This window comes from Mirounga leonina, unplaced genomic scaffold (genome assembly GCF_011800145.1).
Source record: "Mirounga leonina isolate KUSES-001 unplaced genomic scaffold, KU_Mleo_1.0 Mir_109, whole genome shotgun sequence".
In the NCBI taxonomy this organism is placed as follows: Eukaryota; Metazoa; Chordata; class Mammalia; order Carnivora; family Phocidae; genus Mirounga; species Mirounga leonina.
Genome location: NW_023270244.1, coordinates 569480 through 596194, shown reverse-complemented (window position 1 = coordinate 596194; position 26715 = coordinate 569480). Strand labels below are relative to the sequence as shown.

The following is a 26715-nucleotide window of genomic DNA, read 5'->3' as shown; positions in this document are numbered from 1 at the left end:
CCCTCCTACCCCTTGCCCAATCTGAAATTCTCCTATTTTCTGTGTTTACTTGTTTATAATCTGTCTCTGCAAAACAAAAGTAAGCTCTCTACCCTGTACATTGCAAGCACAGGATATATTTAGGTAAATGAGTCTTCATAGCATGCTGATGAAGTAGACCTCTATTCCTTACACAGCTAGGAAGCAGCAGAGCGGGGATAAAAACACCAGACTGCTTGCAAAGACCATACTTTTAACAACCAAACTATACAGATCATAGGGCCTCTTTTTAAAACATGTATATACATATTTGAAAGTATCTTTAGGGGGCGCCTGGGTGGCTCGGTCATTAAGCGTCTGCCTTTGGCTCAGGTCATGATTCTGGGATCCTGGGATCGAGCCCCCCATCGGGCTCCCTGCTTGGCGGTAAGCCTGCTTCTCCCTCTCCCACTCCCCCTGCTTGTGTTCCCTCTCTCGCTGTGTCTCTCTCTGTCAAATAAACAAATAAGTGTTTAAAAAAAAGAAGAAGAAAATATGCTTTAAGATTTGTGCATGACAAACGGCTTTAACGTCCTATAAATATTTTTCAAGAGCCTACCTAGGCACCACAAATTCTAGGACCCACAGCTATGAATAAGACACAATTCCTAGTGTCCACAAGCTTACAATCCAGTCAGGGACACACACAAAGAAGCCAACCGCTGACAGAGGACTGGGTGCCTACACAGGACCTGCTGACAAAGATGGTTCACAGCCACTAACTTGAAAGGTCACGTTAAGGGAGGTAGTTAGTAAAAGTTTTCCAAAATATAATCTACAAAGTCCTGAAAGTCAACTAAAAGTAAATTTATGGATAAGTTCCATAGTCACTGAATGAGGGCAGGAGGCCCCAATATGAGGGACTTCTCGCTGGTCACCCTATAATTTCAAGCCACTAGACATACATATACCTTCAAAGTGACTAAAAACTGATTCAGAATTTTCCTCTAAGTTGGCTAAGACACCCAAAGAGATAAAATGGAAAAATGAGATCTTACTATAATTCTGTTGGTGGGGAAGCAGTAAGAATATAATCTATATACTTTTCTTTCCCTGAATTAAATAATTTGGCCATTTAATCCAGTAAATTAGGGTGCCATAATTATACTACTATGAGAGAGAAGCTTCCTTGACAACATATGGTGGCAAAACATAACTTTCTAAAATCTTAATCATTTGCAGAACTTCCTAGAAATCACCCTGCATATATATTTGATTATCTTTTTATTAAACACTAATAGATGCTCCATGATAGAAAATAATATGCCAGAGAAAATATCCTCAAAGTTTATAATAGCCATCAAGTCAAATGCTACTTTATACACACTTCCTCTAAGCGTCCCACCAGTCCAGGGCTTCCACTGTGCAGTGAAGTGGTGGGACTCAGAAATGCTCACTTTCAACCTACCTAACATTGACATCATCTGTGTGGGGAAGAGAGACTATGCCAAGCTTAGTATCCCTAATCTAAAACCAGATTTTACCTTCCATATCACATGATCTCCAAAGTTATACGAGCTACAGTAAATGTCCAACCTTCTAAAGAAAATGAATTACTAGTTCCTGGAATCTGGCACCCATAGCTGGCCTTCCTCTATGATTAGAAAAAAGTGACTCCACTGAATATCATGGCCAGTCAATGCCAACCACACAGGTCATTCATTAGGCTGCAATCCCCATACAGAGCTCCGACTGGATGCTTCTCAGACATCCCTTTATTTGTTCATCATTTTACATAATCTAGTCATTAAGAGCAGGTGGCTCTAGAGTCAAGTACCACTTTCTAGCTATTATGATGGATGAATTACTTTTATCAGCTTTTATCCTCTGTATAATGAATTATACTACCTAATCATAGAATTGTTGTGAGGTTTTGATAAGAAAACATGTGGAAAACTCCAAACACAGAGCATGGCCCACAGTGATTATTAGATAACATTGATCCTTGTGTTAATTACATATTGATTACCTTTGGTCAGTCACTGTCCTGGAAACTAGGGCTACAACGGCAAATAAGATGGTGCTTCCCTCCAGGAGCTCATGGTCTAACAAGGAAGAGGACAGGTTAACCCACCATTATGTACTGTGTGTCAAGTTTCATAATGGGGCAGGGCAATATGAGAGTGTATAGAGGGAGTCCTAGCCTAGTCATGGGTAGTCAAGGAAAGTTATGTCAAGGAAATGCCTATTAATGGTGTAACCTAAAGGAAGAGAAACAGCTAGCTGGAGAAAAGGTGGAGAACGTGTCCCAGATAGAAGAGGAGTACATGTAGAAAGGTCTAGAAGGAGGGAGGGCAGGTACTCCAGAGGGTCTGAGGGTGATTCAGTGTGGCTGAGGTGCTTCAAGTTTCACTTCACACATCAAGGACAGCAAATGTGTCTCAGGTCTTCTCCATCCACCTATGGATCTGCACATGGACATGCTCATATAGCCTTGAAGACACGACACAAACCAAAGCCATCCAGTACCTGTGCTTGGCTATCGTTCACTACAAATCAACTCTGAAAACCAGGAGAGTAACTACAAATAGGAAGCGGCCACACTTATTTCACTTTTAGGAAGTCAAAATTCTCCTTAGGAAGTTCTCAATGAAGCTTTTCAAACCATCACCTCCAATGACTCCAAGTCAGTTCCTATAGCATAGATACTGCACACTAATAGTTGGTTTTAGCCTCAACCAGTTATGGAGTAGTAGAGTGGAAGCAGTCCTATGATCAGGAGGAGGAGTAAGTATAGCTCTCTGCTGGGAGTATGGGTGGACAATGGTCCAGGAACCCTAGGATTGAAGTTGGATTACTGGAAAAGGGGGCGGAAGCATGAGCCCTGGTAGAAGTGGGATGAGGATGTAGATCATGGGGTGCAGAAGCAGAAATCAGGGCACTAAGCAAGTCAGAAGCTCTGTATCCAGCAAGCTATTTTTTAAAAAGATGTCCTAAATGGTCATCAAGACAAATAGAGAAGTAAATCAAGGTAAACAAGGGAGCTGGAAAAGGTGAGGTCCAGAAGCTGTGGCTGAAATGAAAGAAGCCACAAAACCTCTGAGAAGAAAATGACTCTCTTACGTCTTAAAAAAAAAAAAAAAAAAAAAAAACCTAGGTTTTTTAAAAAAAATCTTATTATGGCCCTGTTTCTACCTTCACAAAACCAAAGCCCAAAGAACAAACTACTAATTTTGAATAATTTTCTATAAACATTAAAGCATGCCTTAAATATTTTAAACACTTATTTTAACTCATTATTCTAGATTATTCATTAATAAAGCAGCTAAAGGAGGTCAGAGATAAAGCTAGGATTTCTCCTAGAGGCAAAAAAAAAGGTGGCTAGAAAGCTTACAGATGAGTTACATATAGTTTTAAAAAGATGTCCCAGGGCTTCCAGACAACCCTGACCTAAGTGCTTACTTTCCTTTTCAAAGAGGCCATGTCTTAGTTGAACAAGAGCTTAGGTGTAGACACAAGTGATATAAAGTCACTAAGCAGACTGGGTTGTTGACATAACAAGTTTCTGTGACATCTAAACGATCAGTACAACGACAGAGGAGATAATCCGGGGCAAACTATAACGGGAGCTGCTGGAGATCTCTTAGCATCATCACAAAATCCAGATAGGTTTTAAAAAAACCTTAAGTACTGAAGTGATATTTTTTTAAAAATTATAGAAATGGGACCACTAAAGCAGTTTATTTTAAGGATCTCATAATGGATGAAAACACTGACACCTTTTCAAAAGGGTATTATACATTTTCCACAATCCAATTAATTCCTCCAAGGAAATCACTCTCCAGAAACCCATGTTATGCTCCAATTCTTAAGCAAGCCAGGATACTGTCCAAATGTTCAATTTGCATTCAAGGAATAATTATTAAGTGGCTAACTCTGACCAACCCCTCTGCAAAACATAAGATGTGTGAAATTTTAACTGAAAGCTGGGAAACATGCTTAAAATGGCAAGTGCTTCCTTGTGGGGCAAGGACGCCATGTATCACGATGTCAGTTAGGTAAAGGAGTGCCTCGGTGTACAAACCACAAAATCTCCAAGAAGAAAATGACTATCTTCTGTCTCAGGGAGAAAAATCCTAAAGTGAGTTCCAGCTAGTTTTTTTGTTTTTGTTTCTTTAATATCATTGTCCTGGTTTCTACCTTCACAAAAATCAAAGCTCAAATGTTTACTGAAAATGATTCAACTTAAATATTTTAAAGACTTGTTCTAATTCATAATTCTGTACGCCATATGTTTATGCCATTTCAAATAGGTCAGTTTCAACTTATGGACATGTTCATTGTCAAGAGAATGTCTTCTCATTTCTACCAATTTCTGCTAGATTTCTTTAGTTCTTTTATTATAAGCAGTAATTCTCTATGTCATGGGGAGAGGAGATCTGGGAGGCATTCATCTAAAGATAAAACTATTTGAAAAATAACTATTTTAAGTTTCCATTGTTAAACTTGCTATACTCATTACTTACAAGGGATTAATAATGGAAATGTAACTGAATTCTTATGCTAATCTCAGATCTGATGAAGCGAAAATATTTATAGTAACAGAAGTATTTGAGCCAAGAATATCAATTTTGAAACATATGAAGCAATTAAAATTAAGATAGTTTATATCAGAAAGACTATATATTTTTGTAGTTCATGTTTGAAAGTTATTTTTTCATGATGAAAAATCTGATGAAGATAGCATGCTGTGGATATGTATCAGCTTAGGAAGTTAGTCATCTTAACTTTCTTATTCATATTTGTATTTTGTAAACAGGGCATAATGTACCCTGATCAAAGAGTAATAGCACTGCTTTTTTTTATATTAAAAAGATATCTAGGGGCACCTGGGTGGCTCAGTTGGTTAAGCGACTGCCTTCGGCTCAGGTCATGATCTCAGGGTCCTGGGATCGAGCCCCGCATCGGGCTCCCTGCTCGGCGGGAAGCCTGCTTCTCCCTCTCTCACTCCCCCTGCTTGTGTTCCCTCTCTCACTGTCTCTCTCTCTGTCAAATAAATAAATAAAATCTTAAAAAAAAAAAAAGATATCTAATAAACATGGAATCGTATGTTCCTGTTTCGGTTTTAGTTTCTATGGGGAGTAAGGGAGGGAGAGATGGCAAGGGAGAGTAATGTTTACATGGGCTGGAAGTTGGAATGTTTTTAATTGGAAAAAAGTTCTATCAGCTATAGAAAAAAATTTCATCACAGATTTATAAGGAATCATTTAAATAATTTCACTTAACCAAAATAAATTGTTCAAATTAGAACAAAGTAATATCCAATCAAATTCTACATGTAGTTTTATCCACGATAAAAAATAATTTCTACTTATATTCTCAATGCTCAAGTGATAATATATGTTTTTCCATCTCCAACAAATTCCAGATTAGCACACCATGTAGAAAGAGAACATATCTACCAATGTTCACTATACTACAGATTTTGCAAGTTTGCAGCAATTATAGGATAATATCTTACAGATGATGGAAACCTTTGCCAAACCAACAATTCTACTAACGTGCTTATTTCACCAAATTCTTCAATCCAGACATAAAGTTAAAAATCCACAGGTAAGTAAACAATATCTCAGATCAACCAACGACAAGTCTACTTATGCTGACTTTACTTGAAATATTTATTCTTGGACCAGGAAAAGAACGCTGAACACTCTAACTTGACATTTATACTCTAAACTACTGAAAATTCATCATTCAAAATGGCTACCAGCTGGGAGCCATCTGCAGCCTGCTTCACAAAACAAAACAAAACAAAACAAAAAGAAACAAAAAAAAACCACCAACCCCCCCCCCAAAAAAAAACAAACCCAGCTCATTTGTGCTCTATTTTCCTTATATCAATAGAGAAATAAGGTCTATCCTCATGGAGAAGGCTGTTTAAAGTTACTTCATGTACTAATGGATTGTGAGTCAATTTGCTGCATTTCACCATGAAGGAGCTACGTGAGAAAAGAGCCAACTAGAAAACTCTGAAAAGTAGAGATGGGAAAGTAGTGAACTTCTCACACGAGGGGGTGTCTAAAAGCTGAGGATGTTTATTTTGCTGAGACATTAGAAGGCTCTGTTGTATTTCATTTTAAATCCAAGAAATGCATCTCACTGATCAGTTACTCGTCATCTCCAGAATCATTCCTCACATTTGTGTAATATTCATATACATTTCCCATGTATTCCATGCAATAATCTTGTAAATCAGATATGTGAAACCTATTTGCAGATGAAGAAATGAGGAATCAAAGAGGTTAAGCAGCAGATAGGTATGTAGCAAAGTCTGGCTAAAATTGAAGTCACGTGACTCTAGCAAGAGCAATTCCTGACAAAGTAAGTGGAAAGCACCATACACTTGTGGGGAGGTCATCTGAAAGCTCAACCCCCCAGTGCTCACTAGCAGCAGAGCGGCTGTCCCTTAGCACTCTGATTCATTAATGACAGAGTAACCCCGAGATGGCCCCAGAATGGTTCAATCCAGAGGAGGACCACCACCCCATGTACATAGAGTGTCAGAAGCATTCTGGTTGTCACAGTGACGCAAGACAGGACCACAGCGGCACTCAGTGGCCAGGGTTACAGATGTTGAACTTCCAACAAAGGGCAAGACAAACCCACTCAAGACGGCCACAGAGACAGTCCTGGCTTTGCACAGTCCCAAGATGCACAAATTGTAGTTACCACAGCTTAGGTAAACAACACCAATTCCCCAACAAGACAAGTTTACATTCCAGTTACCAAAGCACATTAATTGCGAGTAGTTGCATCAAATACACATGCCACTGCCAGCTCTTCAGTATACAAATCACTACATATATAACATGCATCTTGATCAGTGACGAGTTCAAAGTGTGTTGGGGATTACTCACTGCACATCTGTAATTACCTCATGCACGACAGCAAAGCAAGGACTTGTACTGACTTCTTGTCTCCCAGGGTCAAAAACAAGTGAGATTTTACAAAAATGGATAATCAAAAGTGGAAACTGGCCAACCAAGATGAAAGTACAGCAAACAAACACACAACAACATTGCTGGAAGTGAAACTTGAGTCAAACGTCAGGGGAGAGGATCCGTAGGGGACGACGGGAATGTTGACACTACTGTTGCTGGAGGGGCTGTGATAGGCGGCCAGAAGAGACTGCGTGAAGACAAACTCAGGGACATAAATGATGAAAGTGGCTGTGACAAGGAGGAGCTGACGCCAGCAAAAAACTTCACGTTAAAGAAATTCTGGGAGATATTCCACAACCATGAAGGTACAAAGGATGACATGTTGGAATCTGATCTAGACTGATGGTCACGACAATTCACTGAGGCAGAGAAAAGATGCTCCCTCCATATCACAAACTATACAATAAAAAAAGCCACGGTTCCAACTATTCTTGACAAGTTTTTTTACAAAGAAATGAAACACATTAATTCTCAATATTTGTAACACTTAAATACAGTGCATTAAATATTAGCTTTAATATCTTTTTCATTTTCCTACGTATCTATCACTGACAGGGAACTCTTTAATGTTTTCATAAAAATTTTTAGAAGTTGCACAGCATTCAATTTTCCCACTGATTACTGAAAGTACTTTGAAGTTTCAGCTCGCAAAGGTCATTTTTTATGGTCCCACACTGCTGTGCAAAGTGAGGATCACCTTTTATGCCCATTGAGAATCACTGATAAGGGGTTTCAAACTGTTCCACACCATAGGCAGGCTTAACTAATTTATCTCAAAAAGTTCAGCGAACTCCTACATATCGACCAAAACCTAGTTCAGATGTGTCCCCCGCTGTGAAAACTCTCCCAACCCGCCCAGGCAGAAGTCACCCCTCCCCCCCCCCATTCTCACTATGTTGTGGCAACATTATAGTGCTTATTTCTTTGCTCATTTTACCAATCCCACCAAGAGGTGGCCTCCTGATGGCCAACCAACTGTATCTTGTTCATTTCTAAACATTTGAATCCAGCACTTAGGATCTAAGAGGCATCGTTAAAGTAATTAACAGTGATGGAGTTAGACAAAGGGGACAGAAGAGGCAACGATCACCTAAGACTTTCCAATTACTCAGCACTTGGTGTATCTGAGTACAGCCACTCCATCTGCACAGTCTCCTTTAACTCATTCAAAAAATGGTATCCCTGTGGAATCTGCTTATCAGAATAAATGAACTGAGTGAATATTCCTTAAATGAAAGTAAATTCTAAATGACTGACAGAATTTACTTTCCCAAGGTATATGTGCGTAATAATGGAGAGGCTCTTCAACTAAAATGCCAAGTACGGGCTTGGACAGTGGGATGCCTATGTTCTGTCACTTCCACTCTAGCCTACAGCTGGTACCTGCTAAGGGGCCCACACCTGCCCATTTTAAAAGATGAGCCAGATTTTTGTGTTAAATCTCCTGATTTCTAAATGTTACCTATTTCAATTATGTAAAAAAACACTGTGGGTGAAAGAAAGCATGGACCCCAACTTCCAACCCGTGCTCCAAACCAAGGAGTATTTTCATGGGGTATGGGTAGGTTGTATGTGATGACCTGTAGTGTTAGTGAAGAGCCAGTTTCTTGGTTCCCCTGGGACGTAAGTATCTATGATTCTTAAGGCTATTTCACTCTCCAATTATCACTTTATTATAATTCCTCAGAAAGACTAACCAGATCTCTATCATACCTGCTAACATAGGTAGCTATAAAAAGATTAAATTTGAACTATCAGATGTAACTTGTATATGACTTGAATATAATGGTTTAACAGGATATAACTTGTGAAAAAAATGTAACAGTATTGATATCTCTCACAAAATCAAGTTACCAAACCTTGATTGTAATTTTCTAGCCTCTGATTTTTCATAAGCCCATTATTCCAGTTACATGAATTCACATTATATGATTTTTTAGGCCACACATTTTACCACTCCGGTCACCTTGATCTTCTTTAAGCAAACAATCCCACTTAGCTCAGTAAGTTCCAGTGGCACTGGTGCTGGGAATGACAGATCAGCACAGCAGCAGATCTATTATGGCATCCCCGAGACATTAATAAGATACAATTCTGTGTAGGCTGAAATGGGTAAGTAGGCAAAGAAGTGAGTACTGGGCTCAAGAAAAGTTTACTTCAAAAAAAAGAATAATGAAGATGTATGTATTGGTTACACTACTATAACAACTCCAAATGTCAGGGGATGAACACAACAAAAGCTTCTCTCTCCTGTTAAATGGACTGCCTAAGTCAGCAAAGGGCTTGGTTCTACACAGTCATGCAGGGACCCAAGCTTACGGAGGCCCTTCCATTTTATAGCTGCCCATCTGGAATTTCATGGCCTCCTGTCTCCCTTTGGGAGAAACATGCAAACATGGTCCCTGAATGACTCACTTAAGTGGACGTTATAAGTTGTCTACCCAGGGTCCAGGAATCAACTTGGGTATCTAACAGAGTGATGCCACTCCCATTGCCAAGGGCTGGTTTCAGAGTAGGCATGTTAAAGCTCAATAACAACAACAACAAAAAAAACAAGCAACCTGATCCAAAAATGGACAGACTTGAATAGACTTTTCTCCAGTGAAGACATACAAATGGCTAATAAGCACATGAAAAGATGCTCAACATCACCAGTCATTAGGAAAGGTACAAATCAGAAGTATAATGAAATAGCACAGCCATTAGGATGGCTGCTATAAAAAGGAGCAGACAGTAAGTGCTGGCAAGGATGTGGATAAATCAGAACCCTTGCACACGGTGGGTAAGAATGTAAAATGGAACAGCTGCTGTGGAAAAGAGCAATGTGGAACACCACTGGCAGTTCCTTAAAAAATTAAAAATAGAATTAGCACACGATCTAGCAATTTCACTTCTGGTTATATCCCCAGAATAATTGAAATCAGGGTCACAAAGAGCTATCTGTACATCCACATTTATAATAGCACTGTTCATGATAGTTAAAATGTGGAGGTGCGCCTGGGTGGCTCAGTTGGTTGGGCGACTGCCTTCGGCTCAGGTCATGATCCTGGGGTCCCGGGATCGAGTCCCACATTGGGCTCCCTGCTCAGCAGGGAGTCTGCTTCTCCCTCTGACCCTTCTCCCTCTCATGCTCTCTGTCTCTCATTCTCTCTCGCAAATAAATAAAATCTTAAAAAAATTTTAAAAAAAATGTGGAAACAACACAAGTGTCCACTGATGAATGAAAATGGATAAGCAAAATGTGGTACATACATATAATGGAATAGCATGCCGCCTTAGAAAGGATGGAAATTCTAATATATACTACAACATGGGTGAACCTTGAGGCATTATGCTAAGTAAAATAAGCCAGTCACAAAAATATGAATACTGTATGATTCCATTTATATGAGAAAACTTACCTAAAGTCGTCAAAATCATAGAGACAAAAAGCAGAATGGTGACTGTTTTTAGGGGCTGCAGGGAGGGGCAATGAGGAGTTACTGTTTAATGGGTATAGAGTTTCAGTTTTATAAGATGGAAAAAGCTATGCAGATGGCTGATGGTGATGGTTAAACAACAATATGAACTTTTTTGTTACCACTGAACTGAACTCCTAAAAATGGTTAAGACAGTAAATTTTATGTTATGTGGATTTTACCACAATTAAAAAAAGAAAGAATAGGCAGGCATATAATCCAATTTGGGCCAAAGACAAAAAGAGAAGAGGTTTGTCTGATGGACATTTTTGACAATGAAGTTTTCTGGCTTTTTAAAGAGAATTTCTGAAAAGGTTTTCTCTCTCCCACTAGATGGGAAACAAAGACACATGGAGCCCTGCCTGCTGCTACAGGAGAAAATCAGCTTTAGGAGAAAGCCATCAGGGTGGAAGACAGAGCTGAGCAGGAGAATCTCTGAATCCTGGATGACCTCACAAAGCTTCTGGATCAAACTATGCCTGAAGCCACTCCCTGTGCACTCTTCAGTAATGAGAGCCAATACATGTTCACATCATTGAGGCCAACCTTTTACTTGAAGCAGAAAGCATCCTACTGGATACGTCTTCCAAACCAGGTCCTCCTTCTGACTTCCATACTTTTCTCTGACATGTGTTCAAAACATTGTCCCTTTCCCTTTCCTACAGCTTCTTCCTCATCTCCCTCACTGCCCACACTACTATATCCAATCAGTTGCACAGACCTAGTGATTCTCTCTCCAGAACTATGCCCAGAACCTAAGACAACCTTCCATCCAGGTAATTACCACCGTGAGCATTTCTACCAATGGCTTCACAAGCGGTGAGAGCACTTCCAGTTTTCTCCCCTTCAACTCACAAGCTCTGATATTTCCCTCCTATAATTCAAGTCTGCCAGCGCTTATTCATTATCTCTTAAGTTGGGCACAAACTTCTTGGCCTAACATTAAGGTTGTCCATAACCAGGCCACAACCCACCTCTCTGGTTTTACTTTTCCTCAGTCCCCGTATCTTCATCACCACCACTAACCACTGCCCTGCCCACACCCGATCCCCATCTTTTTTTTTTCTTTCTATAAGCAGTTCTGTTGTCCCACTGTCTCCAGCATTCAATTTCTACCTGTTGTTCATCACGAAGCATAAAAGCAACTGCAAGATCCCCTCAATTTGATATAATCTTCCCCTCCTCAGAGCTGCTATACTGTCTTTCTTACGAGACTTGTATTTCTATTTTAAATTGGCTCAATCCCCCTTCAAAGATAAACTATCTTTGAGGGCAAAGTCTGTTTTACTTACAGTGAACTTGCCAGGTCTTGCAAGGCCTAGTTACTGGTAAAGCCAACAACAGCTACCCTCTTGACAAGTCACAAAGAGGATGCCTGGGCATTTCATTTGCAAGAGAGCTGTAAGCTTCTAGAAGAATAATCTACTATCCTTTGAGGGAACCAAAGGTGGAATCACTTTCTTTTTTTTAGGATCATGTATCTAAATCAAGAGTGTCTGGCTCAAATGTCGATTGGAGCCAGGCAGGAAACAGTTAGGAATGAATGGGCACAGTGCATGCTTTTAATTCAAATACACATTACACAAAAGAAAAAATAGACAAAAATTATTCATTGCCCCAAACAAATACATCTTCTCTCATTTTCTTGGAATTCACTGTCCCCTCATTCACAGTTCCCCTTGACCTATAGATATGGGTACAAGAACTATTTTACTCCATCATGAGAAAACCAACAGTAAAACAGCAAGCATAAATGATAACTGACACCAGACATCCACATCAGGGAATAAGAGGGAGTGGGAGAGGGTGAGGCAAACAGGAGCACATCACTAGCTCCAACCAGCATGTGTAGAAGCTGACCCAAAGCAGCCAGACTTTCAGATTTTTCAAAAAAAGCTACCAAACCAGACTGGGATGTAAAAAAAATCTCCTTAATTTTAAAATGTTGGCAGCTAAATAATTTATTTCAAAATCACTATTTAGATAAATACGAAATAGCCTCAACTAAACATGTGTATACCAAATACAACCAGGAAGCCATTCACTTGTTTTCTGTTTACCTGAGATGGGTTACAAGAGAAATAACAGGAATGTGGTAATACTCAAACAAGTGAGCAGATGGTGCTTCTACCAGAATCAGAAAATCCTGTGCCTCAGGCATTTTATAATGAGCTGGACTTTGATCTTAGGAAGAAGAAACAGACAGCTTTATAGGCCAGCACTTGACTCTGGGTCTAAGGCATTCGGTGGAGAGGCTCAGGGCTAAAGGCTGCTGGGAAACTGAGTCCAATTAAGCCTAACATAAAGTTATATGTGAATCCCCTTGCATATGCTAGAAATTCCAAAACCACTAAGTTTTCCTGAATTAATGTTAGGAAATTATCACTTCCAAGAGGATGCCAGAAAATTAAAGTATTACCCCACTGAATTTGGCACAGCATGATAGAAAATATCTACTGTACTATAAATGTATTTTTCTGCAAAAGTAATTTTAAATCTTCCTGAAATAGAAAAAAGTATGGAGCCTATAAAAAGTTATGAGTAATATTCGAAGTATTTATACATTTCAAAAATGAATTTAATTGATTATGAAAATTTCCAAAGAAGCTACTCAAGAGGCTTAAGTGCACTAATGATGTCACAAGGGAGACCTGGAAAGAAAAACATGCAGATGTACTAAGATTTCATTAATCTGCAGAACTACAGAATTAGATTTGGCAATATTTCAGATGTCTTCATGTGATTCTTAGAGTAAAATTTCGTAACAGTTTTTCCCTTGTGAATTTTTAGGTTCTTAACATTTAAGAAGAATCCAATTAAAAACCACTAAACTTTCTAAATGCTGGCTTCAAGAAATTAAGATTCTCTCAGTACGTCCTCAATTTTCAACATCTATTCACAGCTGATAAAATGGGATAATTGTTCTACGTTATGAAATTTGAACCAACTGGTGAGGTGTATTTTACCACCACGCATTCATATAAAACAAGGTAAGTATGAGACACTGTGCTCACCAAAGGGCAACAATGATGCACCAAAACAGCTGTGGCCACTGCTGTCACAAGGCTGATGGTATAGTCAGGGAAACCAACAACCAAACAACCCTCACGTTAATTACCAAGCATAAGAAGTTTCACGAAAGAAACCTACAAACTGCAATGATATCACCTAACAGAGAGATGCCATGTATATATTAATAAGGGAAGGCTACCTTGAAGAAATGAGCCATAATATGAAGCACAGTTACATCAAAGGGGGTGATGCAAATCGTATCAGGAAGAGGGAGCAGGATTCATTCATTTCTAAATATTTACTGCATGCCAGATCCATGCCAGTCACTGCATTAAACATTAGGCATAAACAGTCAATAGAACTTAAACAGTTCTGATCACACTTACAATCTACTGGGGGAAATGAACAAATACAATAAAATAAATCTACTGGGAGAAATGAAGTAAAGGCAGGGGAAGAAATCATTTTTTAAGTGGGGGAAGGGTTAAAAACGAACAGGATGCCCTGAGTCAGAACAATAAGAGGGGTCATACTTTGTATTAGGCGAGACAATCCGAGGATGTTAAGCCAAGACCTGAAAGATGTCAAGAAAACATAAAGAACATAGCAAGCAGAGGCCCTGAAGCAGGAGGGAACTCGAAGTTAAAAGAACTGAAAGACAACTAGCAGGTAGGAGAAAAGGGCAACAGTGAGGTGGAGAGGGACATAAGGGCCAAGTCATATAAAGCCTGGAGAGCCATGGATAAGGGGGCTGGGTCTCCTTCTAACAGCACTAGGAAGGCCATAAAGGGCTTTAAGCCTTGTAGGAACATAACCTTATTTGTGTTTTACAGATCACATTGAAGGAGGCAGGCAGGAGTAGAGAGATGAGCTAGGAGAGCATTGCAATTGTCAAGCAAGAGATGATAGGAGCATGGAGAAGGGTCACGATGGTAGAGATAAAGAAAAATGAAGCAAATCAACTTCTACTGAGAGTGGAACACCAAGACTCTTGATTGACTTGATTGGGGAGGAGTGATGGAAGGGGAGCTATCAAGTTATCCATCAGGTTTCTGATTGGCTGGTGCCATCATTGAGACTGGAAGTAAGAAAGAGACCAAATGAGACTAAGAACATAAAAGTTTCAGTTAAGCTACATTTTTAAAGTCTATGAGCCACTGAAGTGGATTTCCAGCCAAGTGGAAATATCAGGCTAAGGTGCTAAGAATCTAGTGTGCAGAAGGAAAAAAAATTTAATTTGAAATATAAAATTTGGAATTAAATGGTATCTGAGGCTCTCACCTATGAAGGACATGAAGAAGAAACAAAGGTCCTTCCAATTTAGGTGTGAAACTAACCTTGAGAATTTACAAAGTAGAATGTAAGTGGGAGGCAGGGGGAATGGGGAATGGGTCTTGTTTCCTGGTCAGAGTTTCACTTTGGGAAGGTGAAAAACTTCCGAATACGGATGGTGGTTGATGGTTGCAAAACAGTGTGAATATACTTAATGCCACTTAAAAATGGTTAAAATGAAGAATCTTATCTGTTGCTTTAATTAAAAAAAAAAAAAAAAACTAAACCTTGATAAATTCCAACATTTAGACACTGGGTAGAAGAGGAGATGCTGAAAGTATCACAGAGGGAATGAACTTCCAGAATGGTGGTAGATGATGATGAAGTCATAGAAGACAAAGGAAAAACTCCACACTAATAATCCCCATAGAGGAGTTCCTCAAGGAAAAAAGAAAAGAACTGAAAGCTACTAAGAAATCAAGTCAGATGAAGACTTTAAAGTATCCCTTGGATTTTTTAAAACACCAGGATCACGGGTAACCCTGACACAACCATGTAAATGGAAGGGTGAGCAGAGGAGTTGGCGTGAGCTGAGAAGTAGAATATGATCAGACAACACCTTCAAGAAGTTTTGACTCTTAACAAGAAGCAGAAAAACAAGACAGTGGCTGAAGAGGAATGTGACATCAAGGGAAGTATGACAGTTGCAAAAAGCCTACCCCAATGTCCACTTTCTCCCAATTAGAATTCTCAATTTTTAGCTGGGCACATGGACACCTAAAATAACTACTCTGACTTCCTTGAAGCTAGGTATGGCTAGGAAACTAAGTTCTGCCTAGGGAAATGCTGGGAAATTCTAGGAAATCTCATGATTGAATGTCTTTTGTCCCTTCTTCCATCCTGCTGATTAGACTGTGGTGTTTGAAGTTCCAACTTGGATGATGAAGGTAAGGGCCATAACCCAGGAGTGGGAAACTGTCTAGGTAGAAGTACCTTGGTTTACTAGGTCTCTGGGGAACACTGTCACCACACCAGACCTGCACTGTTCTTTTATGAGAAGTAATCTTCCACCTTATTTACACAGCAATAATTTTGTTTTGCTTTGTTTCCACACAATTCTAATCTGCACTGATACAGGCAGTTTTTGTTTTCCTTTAGTATGGGAGACAGTAGAACACAATTGTGTGGAAATGGGAATGATCCAATTAGAGAGCCTGACTACAGCAGAGGAGGACAAACCCCAAAGTGAGAAGCAGGAGAGACATGCAAACCCAGTGTGCTTAGAAAGATGAGACCAGGGAAGATGCAGGAGTTAAAAACCACATGGACTTGCAAAGTAGGACAAGGATTTTACTTTTTTATCCTAAAAGCACTGGGAAACTAGACATTTCTTAATAAGTAAGTAACGTGATCTAATGTGTATCTTTTCAAAGATGAGTGACAGTAGTTTGAAGAAAGGAAGGGAGTGAGGGCCAAGAGAGGTGGCAAGGAGACCAGTTAGGAAGTTGTTCTGACAATCCAGCTGAGAGATGGGGATGGTTTCAAACAGGTTAATGATTACAGTCCGACGGCAAAGTGAGCGAATGTGAAGAAGACACTACCGGCAGCCCTTTGTATGTGGGTATGCATGACAGAACAGGGACAGCAAACAGTCAAGGATGACACTCAAGGTTATGGCCTGGACAACACTGTGAACGGTGGCGTCATTCACTGAAATAGGGACTTGTGGAAACGATACACATTGGGTAAGCTCAATTTTTAACACTCTAATTTTTAAGTTCTTGAGAAAACCAAATGTAAATAAATACCCAGCAAGTAAAAGACTTGTCCTCGGCAGCTTATTCATAATAGCGGAAAACAGGAACTAGCCAGGTGTCCATAAACAAGGGAGCAGATTAACTGTGGTACACGATGCAATACAACTCATTAAAGAAAGAAATGAACTACTGATAATATGCAACAATATGGATGAAACCCAAAAACATTATGCTCAGAAAAAGAAGCCTTATACTATAAAGTACATACTGTATGTTTCCATTTATATTAATATTCTAGAACAAACAAAACTAATCTTTGGTGAAAAAACTCAGAAAAGTGGTTTCACAGTAAGTGGGGGTGGGCTTGGGACGGGGGTAGGAGGAAACTGTTTCAAGTCATGGTAATGGTCTCTATCTTCATAAGAGTTTGGGTTAACGGATATATACATTTGTCAAAACACATTCAATACTACATTTACTTTATCTAAATTTAACAATGACAAAACACTACAAATATTGAATGCTGATTGTTGGTATGCAGGGTGAAGAGCTAAAGTGTGCTGATGTAAGCCTGCTAGTCTGAAATGCAGCAAAAAGATGGATTGATGAATAAATAGGATAGATAGATCCATATGTGATAAAGCAAATATAAAGAAGTAACTGTAAAATTTAATTAGTGGGTATATGGTATTCCCTGCATAATTCTTACAACTTTTTTGTATTTTTATAATAAAAAGTTAGAAAAGCTTTAAGTAACTAATCTGCATTTTTTAAAGTGTTAACTAAAACTTAACAATGATAGATTCAAGAACACATCTTCCTCCCTTTCCTTTACATCTTCACTTTTATTGTAAATTCATGTTTACTACTGTGAGATTGGTAACCAATTAATCACAAAGAAATCTAGCATTTTAATGTCATTTGACATCATTATTAAGAGTCCAAAATATGTACTTTGCAGAAAAAGTTAAATAGAAATATTTTAACACATTTTAAGCAATGAAACCATGATAATTCAGGAAAAGAAAAAACTGGGGAAAGTTTCAGCTAATATAGGGAAAATAATGGTCATTCTGAATTATGTAACATTTTAAGGGATACTGTTTTCTTATTTTCATACTTTGGTAGCTCTTTAGGACCCATTTAATAAGAGAATAACTATCGCTGGCATACCAAATGTTACACTGATATTCATTATTGTATTTTTAAATGTTTCCTAGGAATACTGTTTATATCCTTAATTTCCACTATCAAACACAAATTTTTTACTTAAAGAAAACCCCTAGGTCTTTCTTAGCAAAAATTAGCAACTAAAATTATTTAAAATTATTACACTTAGTTGAATTTTTATAAAAATTTATCCTCAAAAAATAAGGTCAAATTGTCCTCTTTTTTTTTCCCCCTGCAAAGAAGCTTACTGAGGGTGATTCAATCAAGGGGGTATTTCAGGAACCTGAGTCCTAAGGAGCTAGGCAGAACTCATGGGAGGGCTGAGGGGAGCTGAGGGCATGCAGGAACAAGGATGTAATAACTTCTGGAGGACAGAGGGAACTACCTGGTCCGGTCTGAAACTGCACAGAAGGGCTGAGTTAAAAACAAGGTGGTTGCCGAGACTGTGGGGCTGGGATTGGATGGTATGAGAGCCTGGCTGGTTTCTAGAGGCAAGAGAAGCTCCAGATTGGGGTTTATAGATGGGCATCTTCCAAGGTTTTCCAGAGGACAGTGACCATGATGATTGAAGGAGGTCATAAAGAGCAGGTAGAGATAGAAGAGCACAGCATCCACTGTGTGGCTGAACTGCACCCACAGGTCCACTAAGTGCTGCTTCTGAGCCTTGTGTTCCTACTGGCCCTTGTTGATGTAGGGCATCCATTTAACTCTGCCTCGTTGTTACCAGGCACCCTCCCCACCAGCTCCACTGGCTCCTCAGGCCAGGCAGTAGGTAGGAGTGAGACCCAGGCCCTTACTTCCCTTCTGGGTTGCAGTGGGGCGGCATTTTTTTGGGCTGGTACAATGTAAAAGCAATGTGGTGGCTGGGTGATCATCAGGTACAGCATGTAGGTGATGAAAACGGTCCCCAGTAGGCTGACCTGCACCGTCAGAGACAGACAAAGGACAAAGGAGACACTGATGTGGGAGGTGCCACTGGCCAGGAATAAGTCATTCATCATGAGCAGAAAGACGGTGTAGTGCAGCAGAAGTGCTGTCTTGAATGGGGCATGACTCTCACTTTCTGCTGGCAGAAAGAAGCTGAAGGCATTGATGACAACCCCAGAAAGCCACTTGACCCCAGAAAGCTCATCACATTCAGGCTGGACCACCTGCTGAGATGAAAGAGCTGAAGGTGAGAACGCAGTTCTGTTCATCAAAGGGGAAACAGAAGACATCCAGATTACATATGTTCGTACTGGCTTATATCTGATGCAACCTTCACAGGTGACATAAGCCATGTGACTTGCAGGTGCCTGATCCACATCCATGACCTCCTCACTGAAGATAGTTGGAAGCCACAGGTTCTTAGTTGCCATGCTGAGCTTCCTGATGCTCCCATATTCCTCTGGATTCCACCTGATGAGTGGATCATAGGAGATCATAAGTTAGCCCCAGGAATGATGTCATCAGATGAAGCTGAGCATCACCATTTCCAGGATGCCAGACGGGGTGATGGAGATGTGGACATGAGTGGGGATACTGTAGTTGATGTCTGGATGGAAACTTTTCTGCTAAACACTGCTTAGAAGGTAAGAGGATTACCCCCATGCTGGTCAAAGCCTGAGTGACTGGTAGTAAAACTGTCTCCTCTTCCTTAAAGCAGCCAGTGGAAAATGAGGCAGAGGAGGGATCCTTCTCCACGCAGCCAACATCTTTCCATCTTCCTCTCACTCTTCTCTGGAGACTTAGTGATAATGTTGATCTTGCAGACCCACAGGCCACATCTTGAGCCCTAGCTCAAACTGTCCTTTTAATTAAAACTTATAAACTGATTTTTCAAAACTACCAATTAAAAAGCTCAACATCAACTCACATTCATTTATTTATTCAGCTGATACTTACAGAGTTTATGAAGTGGCAAGTACAACTGTAGATACTACATAAGAAAAGTTTTCATTTAGTAACACAAATATTTTAATTATATATTCATCTGCCTGCGACATTTTATTGCTCATTTTCAGCAGATGAAGTCTTTAACATATAGTCTGGTGAATATTCTAAGGTATGTAGCTTTCCTTATGTACCTGCTATCAGCTTGGACTTTAACTGTACTAAACTTTTTAAAATCCTTTTAACTTTAAAAAAAAAAAAAAGGAATACTAATCTCTCAGGTAAACATCTAGACACTGTCTTCTTAAGAGCCCCACTGTTAAAGTAAAGGAAAAGGAAATAACTAAATGAGCCTAAGGCTGATCCTAAGTCCTCAGGGTTTGTTTGTTTGTTTTTCAATTTAAATTTTAATTTCAGTAAATATACAGTGTTATATTAGTTTCAGGTGTACAATATTTCAACAATTCCATACATACATCACCCAGTGCGCATCAAGACAAATGCATTCCTTAATCCCCATCACCTAGTTCACCCATCCCCCCACACACCTCCCCTCTGGTAACCATCAGTTTGTTCTCTATAGTTAAGAGTCTATTTCTTGGTTTGTCTTTTTTTTTTTTCTTTGCTCATTTGTTTTGTTTCTTAAATTCCACGTGTGGGTGAAATCATGGTATTTGTCTTTCTCTGAATGACTTATTGCACTTAGCATTATACTCTCTAGCTCCATTCACATCCTTGCAATTGGCAAGATTTCAGTCTTTTTTATGGCTGAATAATATTCCTGTGTGTGTGTGTGTGTGTGTATGTCTACTGCATCTTCGTTATCCATTCAACTATCAATGGACCAGCCTACTTCCATAATTAAGCTATTGTAAATAATGCTGCTATAAGTACAGTGGTGCATGTATCCCCTTGAATACTAAGTCCTCAGTTTTTAAATTCTTCACTAGCCTGATCAGGAAAAATACTGAACTAGGTACACCCACAAGTTTTAAAGTGGGAAATCTTGTTTTTTAAGTTTCTCGGTTTTGGTTTGCACACTGTTACTGACTTAAAGCAAAATGCTTTCCATAAATGTGGTAAACAAACACCAAACTCCATGTCATCAATAAAACCCAGTTTTCCCAAATAAAAGAATATCGACTTACTCCAACCATTTAAAATGATGCAATCCTTGGAATGTGTGTTTGTTAAAAGGACAAAGGAAGTAGTGTAAAGCTCAAATGTGACTAGTGGGATCAGATTGTTGTGCTCAAGAAAAATTTTGAGTTTTTCAACCAGGGTCAAACACAAAGGTGAGATTCAGAACACTGTAAATTAACCTGGAAAAAAAATTGAGTGGAAAGTGTAGGTTTTAAACTTCATTGATATTTCCCTTTCTTTTATAAGGTCATTCAGTGAGGATCAAAGCTTGCATAAGAACAATTCACAAAAGAAAAGGCAAGGAAAATTCTTCAAAAATGCTTTATGTATAAATTGGTATACCTGACCCAAGGCAATAATGCACTGACCAAAATCAGAACATCTAAAGATGATGGAAAACTTCCATTTTTTTCACACTAAAATGATTCAGGGAATCTTTCAAAACAAGTTTTACTTCCAGTCTGCACCCCATGCATTTTGTTAAAAAGTGGAAGACCATAAAATATTCAATTCTGTGTTTACTGCCAAATTTTTTATTTATTATGTTCACAAAAAAAAAAGTAATTTATAGTAAGCCAAGATGAAACAAACATTTATTGAGCACCTGGTAGACATCAGCATTTCATAAACACAAATGTACATGATCTCCACTTCCTCCATACAACCTTATAAAGCAGGCATGATCCCCATTTGACACTTGAAAAGCAAGTTTGGAGAGATTAAAGATCTTGCTTAGAATTGCACAGCTGAGTCAGGAGTGGCCTTCAGCCCTGGTTCTGCAATTAACTAGCTGTATGTTCTTATGAGTGCAAGTCACCGCTCTGACACTCCATTCCCTCATATGCAAACTAGAAAGACTCACCTGAACATTTTAATTACATTAAAAGGTGCTTTTGATCTTTTAGAGACTGATGAGGGATGGTCAGACTTCTGGTTTTCCCCTCCACCTCTACCCTTTATCCAATTTCACTGTTCCTCGCCCATTCCACAAGAAGGAAGGGAAAGGAGCTGCCCTCCCCCTGCCTGAAAAAAGAGTACTTAAAAGTTTTGTCTTAGATATTTGATAACACATCTGATTTTTAAAGGAGAAAAATCTTAAACAGAGAAGTTAAAACTACTTCCTAAAATCAGAGTATTAGAGACTTTCCCTTTATGCTATATTTTTTCATAATTACAATGAACAAATGAGAACTGACTTCATAAAATTCCCTCAAACACCTGACATCTCTGCTAAAAAAATAAATAAATAATTAGTGTGGTCTCAAGTTTGGTAAAGAAGCATCACAATGTGCTATGGTGAGCGCTGTGAATTGTGTAAGACTGTTGAATCACAGACCTGTACCTCTGAAACAAATAATACATTATATGTTAAAAAAAAAAAGAAAGAAAGAAAGAAAGAAAGAAGAAGATAGCAGGAAGGGAAAAATGAAGGGGAGGAAATCGAAGGGGGAGACAAACCATGAGAGACTATGGACTCTGAGAAACAAACTGAGGGTTCTAGACGGGAAGGGGGGTGGAGGGATGGGTTAGCCTGGTGATGGGTATTAAGGAGGGCACGTATTGCATGGAGCACTGGGTGTTATACGCAAACAATGAATCATGGAAATCTACATCAAAAACTAATGATGTAATGTATGGTGATTAACACAACATAATAAAAAATATATAAAATAAAAATAAAATTAAATTAAAAAAAGAAGCATCACAATGGCCAGTAAGAAACTGTGTATCCAGACTAAATTTAAAAGTCATTCTTAACAAATTAGTTTTTAAACTGAAGTACAACTGTCACACGATGTTACATTAGTTTCAAGTATATGACACAGTAATTCCACAAGTCTGAACCTTTATGCTGTGCTCAGCAAAGTGTCACCATACAGCCCTATTACAGTAACACCACTTTACAAATTAGCTTTTAAAGGACTAGATGGCCAAAGAGAATAAGTAATTTTTTCTGTATCTTGTTTATAATCCACAGAGGTATAAAACTCATAACAATTAATTAGAAAATAAAATTCTAGTTTGGTAAAGTAATAATCTGTGCCTTCCTTAAAACTGACAAGTTGAATTGAATTGAGAATTTTCCATATGCCCTAATCATGAAACTCTTTGATCGAGTTCATTATTGAAAAGTCAGAAAAAGTCATCACTTCCAATATATTTGTCAAAGGAATTCAAACATTAAATAGACAAAACGGGTTAAATAGGAGCAAATGGCTGAGATATTTTTACTATCTTAACTAAAATTCCTTGCTGGGAAGAACTCAAGGGAAAAACATAGGGAAAATTCATCAGGTATTTAAGAGAGGAAGATGATATTAACATTTGAATGCCTACTATGTGACATGACTAGGAGATTTTATGTAGATTGCTTTGTTTAATCACAGTCTTTTGTTGTTGTTGTTAATCCAGTATAGTTAATATACAATGTTATATTAGTTTCAGATATACAATAATTGCAGTCTTTTAGTCCTAAAAAAGGTAGGCATCACTATCCCATTCAACAGGTGAAGAAAGAGGCTTAAAAACTAGGTAATTTGTGGTGCACCTGGGTGGCTCAGTTGGTTGAGCAGCTGACTCTTGATTTTGGCTCAGGCCATGATCTTGGGATCATGGGATAGAGCCCCGTGTTAGGAGAGATTCTCTCTCTCCCTCTGCCCCTACCCTGGCTCAAGCACTCTCTCTAAAACAAATAAATAAACCTTTTAAAAATGTTGGTAATTTGCCCAAGGTCACACAGCTAATAAATGCTGATGTATTTCCAGCTCATAAATATTTGAATATATACTTAAACGAAAAGTCTAAGTTCTTTATACAACCTCCTTCCACCTTTTCTGTGTTTGGTCAGGGATTCAAAAACTAAAAAGTCACATTCAGCAACCTATTAAAATTTTAGTTTTGGTTGAAAAAAAATACATGATCATGATACAATATATCAACTGCTACACCAGAGGTATGAGAAGATAGCACATAAAAGTTGCACTTCTAGAAACAGGGTAAACTGGATATTCAGATAAAGCCATTTAAGTAGAAAGCTTCTTAAAATGCTGAGTGAAATATAAAAATGTATTTTTCAAAGTAAGAAAATTCCTTAGATCAGAAATGATAGGAAGTGAAGGCTGAAGTCAGCACTTGCCATAGAAATTTCTATTACCTGGTGGCCTATAGCCTGAATTTTAACAAACCATGTTCAGTGAACAGAAAATAAAGTTCACAACAGAAACACATAAAGCCCAAAGGTTGAAATAAAAACTCCCCGTTAGTGATCAACAGTGTCTGGCTTTGCCTTGTGGAATGAGAAAAAAGAAAAAAGTCTCCTGAGAATTCCTAAATATATTTATGTGACAGAATTCTCTTGGTGACAGAATTAAAAAGTTTAAACAATTTTAAAAAAGTTTAAAACAATTTAAAAGTAGTTTTCAAATAAGTTTCATGGATAAAATTCCATGAACTTATAATCAAAAATCACTACAGATACAAGGGGAAAAGCCAGGAGTAGTGAGTTAGGAGAAACAATAAGCTGCAGAAAAAGATCACCAAAATAATGCAGGTATTACAATATGATATAGAATATTTATGCTTAAAGATATAAAAGAATTTATCACAACTCTGTAGAAGGAACAAGACACTATCAAAACTCATCACGCAGATTTTAAAAACAGTTATGAGAGGGACAGGAACACTGAGAAAGGCCCTTTCCGGAAGCTCAGGCATACAAGACCTGACTAAAACTGAGGCTGGAGGAGAAGGGAAAGTACCAATCCACCTTCCACCACCCCTCCACGCCGCCCCCCCACCCCGCCCAGGACCTTGCCCCAAGTAACAAGCAGCAGTAGCCCACTGCTGGGGAAGAGGCAAGAACACAGAGAGAGCCTTGGGGCCCAGGTGTGCACTGTGGAATGAAAATCGGGCATAGATTAGGAATACTACGAAAACTCCCCTGCACTCCAGACCTCCTACTAAGCTCAAGGTAACAGTAGTTCAACACTGGATAAGTTTGAAGTTTGTGCTGGACTCACAGTAACTATAGCAACAACACAATTCAAATCTAGCACAACTACTGACAATATTGACACGACTGCTTATGTTAACAGCTTGAAGGAGAAAAGAGACCATTTATGGGTATTAATACTATTTACCTTAGTCTCTATTGTTCTTTAGCACACAATACCTTACATTCAATTAAAAAATTACTAAACACAAAAAGGAAAAATTATGCCAGTGTTAACAGATAACATGATCAACAGGGCCAGACTCCAACATGGTCCAGATATTGTAAATGTCATACGGGACATTTAAAATAGTTATAAATATGATACGGATCTAATTGAAAAATATGACCAGCTTTGCGCAGTGGCAGTATCGTAGCCAATGAGGTTTATCCGAGGCGAAATTATTGCTAATTGAAAAATATGACCAATGTGTGCTTTTGGAAGGGAGGGGTATTTACCTGAGTGATGAAACTATGAAAGAGTCAAATAAAAATGCCTGAAATGTAGAACAAAGTCATACACTGGGAAAAAAATATTTACAAATCATATATCCAATAAAGGACCTGTATCTAAAACTCTTACTACTCAATAGATAACCCAAAATTATTACCAAATTTTGAACACTTAGCAAAAGAAACCATATGAATGGCCAATAGGCACATAAACTGCTTATCATCAGTCTTCAAAAAAATGTACATAAATCCACAAGGAAAAACTGCTACATACCCACTAGACTGGCTAACCTTAAAAAGGTAGACATTACCAAGTGCTGGAAAGGCTGTAAACAATGGCAATTCTCACATGTCACTGGTGGGAATCCAAAATTATAGAACCACTATCCAATAAAGTGAAACACACTTCCCAAAGGAGCGAGCCATTCCATTCCAAGGCATTTACTCAAGAGAAATGAAAATATTTGTCCACAGACCTGGATGTAGATTTTACAGCACATTCATTTATAATAGCCCTAAACTATAAACAATTCAAATGCCCATCCACTGGTGAATGAACAACAAGAAATACTAGTATATCTACACAATGGACCACTACTCAGAACCAAAGCAATAAACTACTATACACTCAACAACCCAGATGAATCTCAAAAAGATTTAGTCTAAGTTAAAAAAGACACCAAAGACTAAATGCTGTGTGGTGCTACTCATATGATGTGATTCCACCTGATGTCAGTAGATTAAGCAATATGACATTGTGAAAACCTGCAGGGAGAGAAACACATCAGTGGTTGTCAGGTACTGGAAGTTGAGGGGAAGGAAACTGTTCTTTTAATAAAAACCCAGAAGTTTGCATTTTCAAAACCAATACAAATAAAAATATATTTCATTTATTTATTCAACAAATATTTACTGAGTGCGTACAATGCAGCAGGCACTATGATAGACAACATATGAGCTGCACCAGTATGAATTTTCAGAAAAGTGATGGGGACAAACGCAACAAAAACTCATTTAACACAAGTTTTCAAATGCTGACTGAATGTTGTCAGAACACAATACTTTTTCCATCTTCTTACCAGATTGTGACAAAATATCCTATATTTTCTCATGATAGTTTATTACATATTAGGGTGAACCATATGAATCTGCAATGTCAACAAAATAGTTCTCTCCTGTGTTCCCACAGACAAGAACTCAGAAGCTCGCTGTGAAGTAATCAGTGGTGATGTCAGCCCTTCTCATTGTAATGTAAAATACTGGCTGAGTTTCTAGTCAAAATACCTGATATTTGGGGGGGGGGGGGGGTTGTTGTGTTTTGTTTTGGTTTGTTTTTTACTATTTAAGAACTTTCCCAACATCCGGAATGAAATGTGTTATTCATCTTGTAAATAGAGATGATTGCTATGGAGACTTAACTGACTTCTGGTTTCAAATTTCTAATGTAAGAACTAAAGGACAACAAAATTATTCCCATTTTTAGTTAAAAGTCTTTATTTAACTTCCTTATCACTAGTGGAAAACTTGAAAATCCTCTGAAAAGGTTTAGTTAATTCAGGCATTTTAAAATAGAATATTCCTATGAAAAATAAATACACTTTCCAGAATCAAAAACCAAAATGAAAATA

At 38.4% G+C, this 26715-nt stretch overlaps 1 protein-coding gene, 1 non-coding gene and 1 pseudogene across 4 annotated transcripts in view; 1 reads left to right on the top strand and 2 right to left on the bottom strand.

Annotated features, from left to right (window-relative positions):
* The window catches only part of LOC118019903 (protein bicaudal C homolog 1), a 279876-nt gene that overhangs the window by 116220 nt on the left and 136941 nt on the right, over positions 1 to 26715 (bottom strand). The window lies entirely within an intron of this gene.
* Positions 18144 to 19578, bottom strand: LOC118019750 (annotated as a pseudogene).
* LOC118020202 lies at positions 24986 to 25133 on the top strand. Its single transcript, XR_004681833.1, has one exon. It is a non-coding gene; the product is annotated as a U4 spliceosomal RNA (small nuclear RNA).